The sequence below is a fragment of the Arachis stenosperma genome, chromosome 6 (assembly GCF_014773155.1).
Source record: "Arachis stenosperma cultivar V10309 chromosome 6, arast.V10309.gnm1.PFL2, whole genome shotgun sequence".
NCBI classification, from domain to species: Eukaryota; Viridiplantae; Streptophyta; class Magnoliopsida; order Fabales; family Fabaceae; genus Arachis; species Arachis stenosperma.
Window position 1 is genome coordinate 49,993,483 of NC_080382.1, and position 13,405 is coordinate 50,006,887.

Consider the following 13,405-nt stretch of genomic DNA (forward strand, 5'->3'; position numbering starts at 1 on the left):
CAAATGGCGCGCTCTCAACGGCGTTGGAAAGTAGACATCCAGGGCTTTCCAGCAATATATAATAGTCCATACTTTATTCGGAAATTGACGACGTAACTTGGCGTTGAACGCCAAGTACATGCTGCTGTCTGGAGTTAAACGCTAGAAACACGTCATGATCTGGAGTTGAACGCCCAAAACACGTCATAACTTGGAGTTCAACTCCAATAAAAGCCTCAGCTCGTGAATAGATCAAGCTCAGCCCAAACATACACCAAGTGGGCCCCGGAAGTGGATTTATGCATCAATTACTTACTCATGTAAACCCTAGGAGCTAGTTTATTATAAATAGAACTTTTTACTATCATAATCTCATCCTGGATTGTATTTTGAATCCTGTGATCACGTTTTGGGGGCTGGCCATTTGGCCATGCCTGAACCTTTTACTTATGTATTTTCAACAGTGGAGTTTCTGCACACCATAGATTAAGGGTGTGGAGCTCTGCTGTACCTCAAGTTTCAATACAATTACTATTACTTTCTATTCAATTCTCTTTTATTCTTATTCCAAGATATACGTTACACTTAACTTTGATGAATGTGATGATCCGTGACACTCATCATCATTCTCACCTATGAACCCGCGTGATTGACAACCACTTCCGTTCTACCTTAGGCCGGGCGCATATCTCTTAGATTCCCCAATAGAATCTTCGTGGTATAAGCTAGATAGATGGCGGCATTCATGAAAATCCGGAAAGTCTAAACCTTGTCTGTGGTATTCCGAGTAGGATTCTGGGATTGAATGACTGTGACGAACTTCAAACTCCTGAAGGCTGGGCGTGATGACAAGCGCAAAAGAATCAATGGATTCTACTCCAACCTGATTGAGAACCGACAGATGATTAGCCGTGCTGTGACAGAGCATAGGAACGTTTTCACTGAGAGGATGGGATGTAGCCACTGACAACGGTGATGCCCTACATACAGCTTGCCATGGAAAGGAGTAAGAAGGATTGGATGAATGTAATAAGAAAGTAGAGATTCAAGAGGAGCACAGCATCTTCATACACTTATCTGAAATTCCCACTACTGATTTACATAAGTATTTCTATCCCTTTTATTTTCTTTTTATTTTTAATTTCGAAACCCATAAACATTTAATCTGCCTAACTGAGATTTACAAGGTGACCATAGCTTGCTTCATACCAACAATCTCTGTGGGATCGACCCTTACTCACGTAAGGTATTACTTGGATGACCCAGTACACTTGCTGGTTAAGTTGAACGGAGTTGTGTCCACACGTGCCAATTTTAAATTCCATACGAGTACAAGGAGTACAACTTTAAGGATCACAATTTCGTCCATCAAGTTTTTGGCGCTGTTGCCGGGGATTGTTCGAGTATGGACAACTGACGGTTCATCTTGTTGCTCAGATTAGGTAATTTTCTTTTCAAAAATCTTTTTTCAAAATTTTTCTTTTCTTTTTCGTTTTTACAAACTTTATTTTCGAAAAAAAATAATAATAAAAATACAAAAAAAATCATAAAATCAAAAAAAAAAATCAAAAATATTTTGTGTTTCTTGTTTGAGTCTTGAGTCAATTTTTAAGTTTGGTGTCAATTGCATGCTTTAAAAATCTTTTCTTGCATTTTTCGAAAATTCATGCATTCATGGTGTTCTTCATGATCTTCAAGTTGTTCTTGGTAAGTCTTCTTGTTTGATCTTGATGATTTCTTGTTTTGTGTCTTTTCTTGTTTTTCATGTGCATCTTTGCATTCATATTTTTCATGCATTAAAGAATTCTAAGTTTCGTATCTTGCATGTTTTCTTTGCATTAAAAATTTTTCAAAAATATGTTCTTGATGTTCATCATGATCTTCAAAGTGTTCTTGGTGTTCATCTTGACATTCATAGCATTCTTGCATGCATTCATTGTTTTGATCTAAAAAATTCATGCATTGAGTATTTTTGTTGTTTTTCTCTCTCATAATTAAAAATTCAAAAATAAAAAAAAATATCTTTTCCTTATTTCCCTCCAAATTTTCGAAATTTTGGGTTGACTTGGTCAAAAATTTTTAAAATTAGTTGTTTCTTACAAGTCAAGTCAAAATTTCAATTTTAAAAATCTTATCTTTTCAAATTCTTTTTCAAAAATCATATCTTTTTCATTTTTTTTATTATTTTCGAAAATTTTAAAGATTATTTTTCAAAAATCTTTTTCTTAGCTTTTATATCTAATTTTCGAAAATTAGCTAACAATTAATGTGATTGGTTCAAAAATTTGAAGTTTGTTACTTTCTTGTTAAGAAAGGTTCAATCTTTAAATTCTAGAATCTTATCTTGTAGTTTCTTGTTAGTTAAGTCATTTTAAAAATTAAATCTTTTTCAAAATATCTTTTTCTTAAAACTTTTATCTTATCTTTTTATCTTATCCTTTTCAAAATTTTATCTTTTTCAAAATTTGATTTCAAAATATCTTATCTAACTTCTTATCTTCTTATCTTTTTCAAATTTGATTTTCAAATCTTTTTCAATCAACTAACTAACTTTTTGTTTGTTTCTTATCTTTTTCAAAACCACCTAACTACTTTCCCCTCTCTAATTTTTGAAAATATCTCACCCCTTTTTCAAAAATTCTTTTTAATTAACTAATTGTTTCATGTTTTAATTTTAATTACATTTTATGTCTAATTTTCGAAAATTGCTAACCTCTTTTTCAAAATTGTTTTCAAAATTTCCCTTCTCTTTCCTTCTTCTATTTAATTATTTAATTACTAACACTTCTCTTCACCTCTCTTCATCTAAATATCCGAACCCTCTTCTACATTCTTCTACCCCTTTCTTCTTCTACTAACATAAAGGAATCTCTATACTGTGACATAGAGGATTCCTCTTTCTTTTCTTGTTTTCTTCTCTTTCATATGAGCAGGAACAAGGATAAAGGCACTCTTGTTGAAATTGATCCAGAACCTGAAAGGACTCTGAAGAGAAAATTAAGAGAAGTTAAATTACAACAATCCAGAAACAACCTTTCAGAAATTTTCGAACAAGAGAAGGAGATGGCAGCCGAAAATAATAATAATAATGCAAGGAGAATGCTTGGTGACTTCACAAAGCCAACGTCCAAGTTTGATGGAAGAAGCATCTCCATTCCTGCCATTGGAGCCAACAACTTTGAGCTGAAACCTCAGCTAGTTGCTTTAATGCAACAAAACTGCAAGTTTTATGGACTTCCATCTGAAGATCCCTACTAGTTCTTAACTGAGTTCTTGCAGATCTGTGAGACTGTAAAGACGAATGGAGTTGATCCTGAAGTCTACAGACTCATGCTTTTCCCTTTTGCTGTAAGAGACAGAGCTAGAATATGGTTGGATTCACAACCTAAGGATTGCCTGGACTCCTGGGATAAGCTGGTCACAGCCTTCTTGGATAAATTCTTTCCTCCTCAAAAGCTGAGCAAGCTGAGAGTGGATGTTCAAACCTTCAAACAAAAAGATGGTGAATCCCTCTATGAAGCTTGGGAAAGATACAAGCAGCTGACCAAAAGATGTCCATCTGACATGTTTTCAGAATGGACCATATTAGATATATTCTATTATGGCCTCTCTGAATTTTCGAAAATGTCATTGGACCATTCTGCAGGTGGATCTATTCACCTGAAGAAAACGCCCGAAGAGGCTCAAGAACTCATTGACATGGTTGCAAACAACCAGTTCATGTACACTTCTGAGAGGAATTCCGTTAATAATGGGATACCCCAAAAGAAAGGAGTTCTTGAAATTGATGCTCTGAATGCCATATTGGCTCAGAACAAAGTGTTGACTCAACAGGTCAACATGATCTCTCAAAATCTGAATGGATGGCAACAAGCATCCAACAGTACTAGAGAGGCAGCTTCTGAAGAAGCTTATGATCCTGAGAACCCTGCCATGGCAGAGGTTAATTACATGGGTGAACCTTATGGAAACACCTATAACTCATCATGGAAAAATCATCCAAATTTCTCATGGAAGGATCAACAAAAGCCTCAACAAGGCTTCAACAATGGTGGACGCAATAGGCTGGGCAATAGTAAGCCATATCCATCATCTTCTCAGCAACAGACAGAGAATTCTGAATAAAACACTTCTAATTTAGCCAACATAGTCTCTGATCTGTCAAAGGCCACTTTCAGTTTCATGAATGAAACAAGATCCTCCATTAGAAATTTGGAGGCACAAGTAGGCCAGCTGAGTAAGAAAGTCATTGAAACTCCTCCCAGTATTCTCCCAAGCAATACAGAAGAGAACCCAAAAGGAGAGTGCAAGGCCATTGATATACTCAACATGGCCGAATGCACAAGGGAGGAGGAGGACGAAAATCCTAGTGAGAAAGACCTCCTGGGACGTCCCTCATACAAGAAGAAGTTTCCTATTAAGGATCCAAAGGAATCTGAGGCTCATATAGAGACCATAGAGATTCCATTAAACCTTCTTCTGCCATTCATGAGCTCTGAAGACTATTCTTTCTCTGAAGAGGATGAAGATGTGACTGGAGAGCAAGTTGCTCAATACTTAGGAGCTATCATGAAGCTGAATGCCAAGTTGTTTGGTAATGAAACTTGGGAAAGTGAACCTCCCTTGCTCATTAGTGAACTGGATTCTTGGATTCAGAAAACTCTACCTCAAAAGAAACAAGATCTTGGCAAGTTCCTAATACCTTGTACCATAGGCACCATGAACTTTGCAAAAGCTCTGTGTGATCTGGGGTCAGGGATAAATCTTATGCCACTCTCTGTAATGGAGAAGCTGGGGATCATTGAGGTACAACCTGCCTTGTTCTCATTACAATTGGCAGACAAGTCATTGAGACAAGCTTATGGATTAGTAGAGGACGTGCTAGTAAAGGTTGAAGGCCTTTACATCCCTGCTGATTTCATAATCTTAGACACTAGGAAGGAAGAGGATGATTGCATCATCCTTGGAAGACCCTTCCTAGCCACAGCAGGAGCTGTGATAGATGTCAACAGAGGTGAATTAGTCCTTCAATTGAATGGGGACTACCTTGTGTTTAAGGCACATGGTCACTCCTCTGTGACAAAAGAGAGTAAGCATGAAGAGCTTCTCTCAGTTCAGAGTCAAGAAGAGCCCACACAGTCAAACTCTAAGTTTGGTGTTGTGAAGCCACAACCAAACTCTAAGTTTGGTGTTAAGATCCCATATCCAAACTCTAAGTTTGGTGTTGGGACTATACAACATTGACTTGATCACCTTGTGGCTCCATGAGAGTCACTGTCAAGCTATTGACATTAAAGAAGCGCTTGTTGGGAGGCAACCCAATTTTATTTATCTAATTTCTATTTTATACTATTTTATTGTTATTTTGTGTTTTATTAGGTACATGATCATGAGGAGTCACGAAAAAATCATAAAAATTAAAAACAGAATCAAAAACAGCAGAAGAAAAAATTTTCACCCTGGAGGACGCACAGGCTGGCGTTCAACGCCAGTAAGGTGCATCTGGCCGGCGTTCAACGCCAGAACAGAGCACCATTCTGGTGCTGAACGCCAGAAACAAGCAACATCCTGGCGCTGAACGCCAGGAATGTGCCCAGAAAGGAAAAACTGGCGCCGAACGCCAGTAACAAGCATGAAACTGGCGCTCAACGCCAGAAACATGCTTTACATGGGCGTTGAACGCCCAGAACGTGCACCAATGGGCGTCTAAACGCCAGAATGGTGCACCAAGGCATTTTACATGCCTATTTGGTGCAAGGATGGAATTCCTTGACACCTCAGGACCTGTGGACCCCACAGGATCACCTCAGGATCTGTGGACCCCACAGGATCCCCACCTAACATATTCCCACCTTACCTTTTAATCCTAATCACACTCTCCTATTCCCCATGTCACACTTCCCAACAACTTTCACCAATCACCTCAATTCCTCTTTCCAATTACCCCCTTCACCACTCACATCCTTACACCCTTCCCCATGAACCCCACCTACCTTCAAATATTCAAAACCATTTTCCCACCCATTCCCACCCAAATTGGCCAAAACTAAACCCCCTTTCTTCCTATAAAAACCCTTCCATTCTACTTCATTTTCACACAACACAACCCCTTCTTCTTCACTTGGCCGAACCTTCACCTCTCCCTCTCTACCATCTTCTCTTCTTCTTCTCCTTCTCTTTTTTCTTTTATTGCTCGAGGGCGAGAAATATTTTAAGTTTGGTGTGGTAAAAGCATAAGCTTTTTTGTTTTTCCATTACCAATGGCACCTAAGGCCGGAGTATCCTCTAGAAAAGGAAAAGGGAAGACAAAAGCTTCCACCTCCGAGTCATGGGAGATGGAAAGATTCATCTCCAAGAGCCATCAAGACCACTTCTATGATGTTGTGGCAAAGAAGAAGGTGATCCCTGAGGTCCCTTTCAAGCTAAAAAAGAATGAGTATCCGGAGATCCGACATGAAATCCAAAGAAGAGGTTGGGAAGTCCTAGCCAACCCCATGCAACAAGTCGGAATCTTAATGGTTCAAGAGTTCTATGCCAATGCTTGGATCACTAGGAACCATGATCAAAGTATGAACCCGAATCCAAAGAATTATCTCACAATGGTTCGGGGGAAATACTTAGATTTTAGCCCGGAAAACGTGAGGTTGGCGTTTCACTTGCCCATGATGCAAGGAGATGAACGCCCCTACACTAGAAGGGTCAACTTTAATCAAAGGTTGGACCAAGTCCTTATGGACATATGTGTGGAAGGAGCTCAGTGGAAGAGAGACTCCAAAGGCAAGCCAGTCCAACTAAGAAGACTGGACCTCAAGCCTGTAGCTAGAGGATGGTTGGAGTTCATTCAACGCTCCATCATTCCTACTAGCAACCGATCTGAAGTTACTGTGGATCGGACCATCATGATTCATGGCATCATGATTGGAGAGGAAGTAGAAGTTCATGAGGTCATCTCCAATGAAATCTACAAAATAGCCGACAAGCCCTCCAATATGGCACGGTGATGAGCGGATAATTTGTACCCTTTTTGGCATTGTTTTTAGTATGTTTTTAGTATGATCTAGTTAGTTTTTAGTATATTTTTATTAGTTTTTAGTTAAAATTCACTTTTCTGGACTTTACTATGAGTTTGTGTGTTTTTCTGTGATTTCAGGTATTTTCTGGCTGAAATTGAGGGACCTGAGCAAAAATCTGATCCAGAGACTGAAAAGGACTGCAGATGCTGTTGGATTCTGACCTCCCTGCACTCAAAGTGGATTTTCTGGAGCTACAGAAGCCCAATTGGCGCGCTCTCAACGGCGTTGGAAAGTAGACATCCTGGGCTTTCCAGCAATATATGATAGTCCATACTTTGCCTAAGATTTGATGGCCCAAACCGGCGTTCAAAGTCACCCTCAGAAATTCCAGCGTTAAACGCCGGAACTGGCACCTAAATGGGAGTTAAACGCCCAGACTGGCATAAAAGCTGGCGTTTAACTCCAAGAAGAGTCTCTACACGAAATTGCTTCATTGCTCAGCCCAAGCACACACCAAGTGGGCCCGGAAGTGGATTTTTATGTCATTTACTCATCTCTGTACACCCTAGGCTACTAGTTCTCTATATATAGGACCTTTTACTATTGTATTTTCATCTTTGGACATCTAGTTCTTAGATCATTGGGAGGCTGGCCTCACGGCCATGCCTAGACCTTGTTCTTATGTATTTTCAACGGTGGAGTTTCTACACACCATAGATTAAGGTGTGGAGCTCTGTTGTACCTCGAGTATTTATGCAATTACTATTGTTCTTCTATTCAATTCCGCTTGTTCTTTGTCCAAGATATCACTTGTTCTTCAATTTGATGAATGTGATGATCCGTGACACTCATCATCATTCTCACCTATGAGCAAGGTGACTGACAACCACTTCTGTTCTACAAGCAATCAAGGCTCTAGTGAATATCTCTTGGATTCCAGATACACGATGCATGGTTGATCGCTTGACAACCGAGTGCTCGCCTGACAAACGAGCCAGCCATTCCGTGAGATCAGAGTCTTCGTGGTATAGGCAAGAACTGATGGCGGCATTCAAGAGAATCCGGAAGGTCTAACCTTGTCTGTGGTATTCTGAGTAGGATTCAATGACTGAATGACTGTGACGTGCTTCAAACTCCTAGCAGGCGGGGCGTTAGTGACAGACGCAAAAGAATCAATGGACTCTATTCCGGCCTGACCGAGAACCGACAGCTGATTAGCCATATGCTGTGACAGAGCATGGGAACATTTTCACTGAGAGGATGGGAGGTAGCCACTGACAACGGTGAAACCCTACACAAGCTTGCCATGGAAAGGAGTAAGAAGGATTGGATGAAGACAGTAGGAAAGCAGAGAGACGGAAGGGAAGGCATCTTCATACGCTTATCTGAAGTTCCTACCAATGAATTACATAAGTACCTCTATCTTTATCTTTATGCTTTATTCGTACATCACTATACCCATTTGAGTCTGCCTGACTGAGATTTACAAGGTGACCATAGCTTGCTTCATACCAACAATCTCCGTGGGATCGACCCTTACTCACGTAAGGTATTACTTGGACGACCCAGTGCACTTGCTGGTTAGTTGTGCAAAGTTGTGTAGTGATCACAATTTCGCGCACCAAGTTTTTGGCGCCGTTGCCGGGGATTGTTCGAGTATGGACAACTGACGGTTCATCTTGTTGCTTAGATTAGGTATTTTTTTTCAGAGTTCTTAAGAATGAATTCTAGTGTTTCAAGGTGATGTTCTTATCATCACCAAAGCTGATTGATCATCATCAATTTAGCTCTTGAATGCAATGTCCTGCTGAAGCTTAGCTAGCTATGTCTAATTCCTTTAGACTAAAGCTTTAGACTAACATTGCATGATTCCTGGAATTCTCATTAAGAATTTTGATACCTTTATTTTCTTTTCCATATAATTTTCGAAAAAAAAAAATTACAAAATCATAAAATCCAAAAATTTCTTGTTTGAGTCTAGTGTCTCATTTTAAGTTTGGTGTCAATTGCATGCATTCATTCATGTGTCTTAAGGATCTTCAAGATGTTATTGACGATTTCTTACTCTAATCTTTAAATTCTCTTGACTTGAGTGTTTTGTGTGTCTCATATGCATTCTCATTAGTGTCAGTAGTATACAAACTGCTAAGTTTGGTGTCTTGCATGCATTGTTATTTGATTTTAGTTGCATTTTGATTATTAAAAATCCAAAAATATTTTTAATCTGTGTCTTCTCAAGTCAATAATACAGAGAATTGAAGATTCAGAACATACAGCAGAGGAATTGCACAGAAAAAGCTGGGCGTTCAAAACGCCCAGTGAAGAAGGACAGACTGGCGTTTAAACGCCAGCCAGGGTACCTGGTTGGGTGTTTAACGCCCAAAAGGGTAGAGTTTTGGGCATTAAACGCCATAATGTGCACCATTCTGGGCGTTTAACGCCAGGATGGCACAAGGGGGAGGATTTTGTTTTCAAATCAATTTTTTTTCAAGTTTTCAAAGTTTTTCAAAATCAAATCTTTTTCAAATCATATCTTTTCAATCAAATGTTTTCAAAATCAATTTCTTTCCTTTTTCAAAGATACTTGCTAACAATTAATGATTTGATTGAACATTTCAAGTATGTTGCCTTTTCTGTTGAGAAAGGTTTAATGTTTGAATCATATCTTTTCTTGTTAGGCAAGTCATTAATTTTTTTTTATCAAATCTTTTTTAAAATTGTTTTCAAATCATATTTTCTCAATCACATATTTTTAAAACCGATCATATCTTTTTAATCACATCTTTTTTTCAAAATAGTTTTCAATAAAATCTTTTTAACTTCTAACTTCAAAATCTTTTTCAAAAATCACTTGATTTCTTTCCCACTCTTATTTTCGAAAATTAATTAATGTTTTTCAAAATGTTTTCAAATTCTTTAACTTAATTTTCGAAAATCCTCTTCCCCTCTTCCCACATCCTTTTATTTATGGAGTATCACTCCTTCTCAATGCACAATTCGAACTCACTCTAATTTAGTTCGAATTCTTCTACCTCTTTCTTCTATTTTTCTGTTCTTCTGACACCTCAAGGAATCTCTGTACTGTGACATAGAGGATTCCACATTTTCTTGTTCTCTTCTCTTTCATATGAGCAGGAGCAGAGACAAAGGCATTCTTGTTGAAGCTGACCCTGAACCTGAAAGGACCTTGAAGCGAAAGCTAAGAGAAGCTAAGGCACAATTCTCTATAGAGGACCTAACAGAAATCTTCAAGGAAGAAGAACCCATGGCAGCCGAAAACAACAACAATGCAAACAATGCAAGGAAGGTGCTGGGTGACTTTACTGAACCTACTCCCGACTTCTATGGGAGAAGCATCTCTATCCCTGCCATTGGAGCAAACAACTTTGAGCTTAAGCCTCAATTAGTTTCTCTAATGCAACAGAATTGCAAGTTTCATGGACTTTCATTGGAAGATCCTCATCAGTTCTTAGCTGAATTCTTGCAAATCTGTGACACTGTCAAGACTAATGGGGTAGACCCTGAGGTCTATAGACTTATGCTATTCCCTTTTGCTGTAAAAGACAGAGCTAGGACATGGTTGGACTCACAACCTAAAGAAAGCCTGGACTCATGGGAAAAGCTAGTCAATGCCTTCTTGGCAAAGTTCTTTCCACCTCAAAAATTGAGTAAGCTTAGAGTGGAAGTCCAAACCTTCAGACGGAAGGATGGAGAATCCCTCTATGAAGCTTGGGAAAGATACAAGCAATTGATCAGAAAATGTCCTTCTGACATGCTTTCTGAATGGAGCATCATAGGTATTTTCTATGATGGTCTCTCTGAACTATCCAAGATGTCTTTGGATAGTTCTGCTGGAGGATCTCTTCATTTGAAGAAGACGCCTACAGAAGCTCAAGAGCTGATTGAAATGGTTGCAAATAACCAATTCATGTACACTTCTGAAAGGAATCCTGTGAACAATAGGACTAATCAGAAGAAAGGAGTTCTTGAGATTGATGCTCTGAATGCCATATTGGCTCAGAACAAGATATTGACTCAACAAGTCAATTTGATCTCTCAAAGTCTGTCTGGAATGCAAAATGCACCAAGCAGTACTAAGGACGCTTCATCTAAAGAAGAAGCCTATGATCCTGAGAACCCTTCAATGGAAGAGGTGAATTACCTAGGAGAACCCTATGGAAACACCTATAATTCTTCATGGAGAAATCACCCAAATTTCTCATGGAAGAATCAAGAGAGACCTCAACAAGGTTTCAACAACAATAATGGTGGGAGAAACAGGTTTAGCAATGGCAAGCCTTTTCCATCATCTTCTCAGCAACAGACAGAGAATTCTATGCAGAACCCCTCTGACTTAGCAACTATGGTCTCTGATCTAATCAAAACCACCCAAAGTTTCATGACTGAAACAAGGTCCTCCATTAGGAATTTGGAGGCACAAGTGGGACAGCTGAGCAAGAAAGTTACTGAACTCCCTCCTAGTACTCTCCCAAGCAATACAGAAGAAATCCAAAAGGAGAGTGCAAGGCCATCAACATGGCCGAATTTGGAGAGGAAGGAAAGAAAGTGAACGCCACTGAGGAAGACCTCAGTGGGCGTGCACTGACCTCCATTGAGTTCCCCAATGAGGAACCATGGGAATCTGAGGCTCAAAATGAGACCATAGAGATTCCATTGGACTTACTTCTGCCTTTCATGAGCTCTGATGAGTATTCTTCCTCTGAAGAGGATGAGTATGTCACTGAAGAGCAAGTTGCTAAATACCTTGGAGCAATCATGAAGCTAAATGACAAGTTATTTGGAAATGAGACTTGGGAGGATGAACCCCCTTTGCTCACCAAAGAACTAGATGACTTGTCTAGGCAGAAATTACCTCAAAAGAGACAAGATCCTGCGAAGTTTTCAATACCTTGTACCATAGGCACCATGACCTTCAAGAAGGCTCTGTGTGACTTAGGGTCAAGTGTAAACCTCATGCCTCTTTCTGTGATGGAGAAGCTAGGGATCTTTGAGGTGCAAGCTGCAAGAATCTCATTAGAGATGGCAGACAACTCAAGAAAACAAGCTCATGGACTTGTAGAGGATGTTTTGGTGAAGATTGAAAACCATTACATCCCTGCTGATTTCATAGTCCTAGAGACTGGGAAGTGCATGGATGAAACCATCATCCTTGGCAGACCCTTCCTGGCCACAGCAAAGGCTGTGATTGATGTTGATAGAGGAGAGTTGATCATTCAAGTGAATGAAGAATCCTTGGTGTTTAAGGCTCAAGGATATCCCTCTGTCATCATGGAGAGGAAGCATGAAGAGCTTCTCTCAAAACAGAGCCAAACAGAGCCCCCACAGTCAAACTCTAAGTTTGGTGTTGGGAGGCCACAACCAACTCTAAGTTTGGTGTTGAACCCCCACATTCAAACTCTAAGTTTGGTGTTGGGAGGTTCCAACATTGCTCTGAGAAAATGTGAGGCTCCATGAGAGCCATCTGTCAAGCTACTGACATTAAAGAAGCGCTTGTTGGGAGGCAACCCAATGTTATATTTTGACTATTTTCTTTTGTTATTTTATTTTATTTTGTAGGTTGATGATCATGAGAAGTCACAAAATCAATTGAAAAAGCAAAAACAGAATGAAAAATAGGAAGAAAAATAGCACACCCTGGAGGAAGAACTTACTGGCGTTTAAACGCCAGTAAGAGTAGCAGTTGGGCGTTTAACGCCCAGTCTGGCACCAATCTGGGCGTTTAACGCCAGAAAGGGGCACCAGACTGGCGTTAAACGCCAGGAAAGGGCAAGAACCTGGCGTTAAACGCCAGAAATGGGCACCAGCCCGGCGTTTAACGCCAGAATTGGCTTAAAACGTGATTTTGTTCACCATTTGGTGCAGGGATGACTTTTCCTTGACACCACAGGATCTGTGGACCCCACAGGATCCCCACCCACCCCACCACTCTCTCTCTTCTTCACTCATTCACCAATCACCTCAATACCTCTTCCCCAAAAACCCTTCACCATTCAAATTCAAACCACTTCCCCACCCAAACCCACCCATACATGGCCGAACACAAAGCCCTTCCCTTCTTCCTCCTTTCTTCTTCTTCTACTCTCTTCTTTCTTCTTTTGCTCGAGGACGAGCAAACCTTTTAAGTTTGGTGTGGTAAAAGCATTGCTTTTTGTTTTTCCATAACCATTTATGGCATCCAAGGCCGGAGAAACCTCTAGAAAGAGGAAAGGGAAGGCAAAAGCTTCCACCTCCGAGTCATGGGAGATGGAGAGATTCATCTCAAGGGTGCATCAAGACCACTTCTATGAAGTTGTGGCCATGAAGAAGGTTCAACTTTGATCAAAGGTTGGACCAAGTCCTCATAGATATTTATGAAGAGGGCGCTCAATGAAAGAGAGATTCAAGAGGGAAGC

At 39.8% G+C, this 13,405-nt stretch overlaps 1 non-coding gene across 1 annotated transcript; it reads right to left on the reverse strand.

Annotated features, from left to right (window-relative positions):
- Positions 1-10,662: 10,662 nt before the first annotated feature.
- Positions 10,663-10,770, reverse strand: LOC130937576 (small nucleolar RNA R71). The gene has a single exon (XR_009068789.1). It is a non-coding gene; the product is annotated as a small nucleolar RNA R71 (small nucleolar RNA).
- Between the last annotated feature and the right edge of the window lie 2,635 nt (positions 10,771-13,405).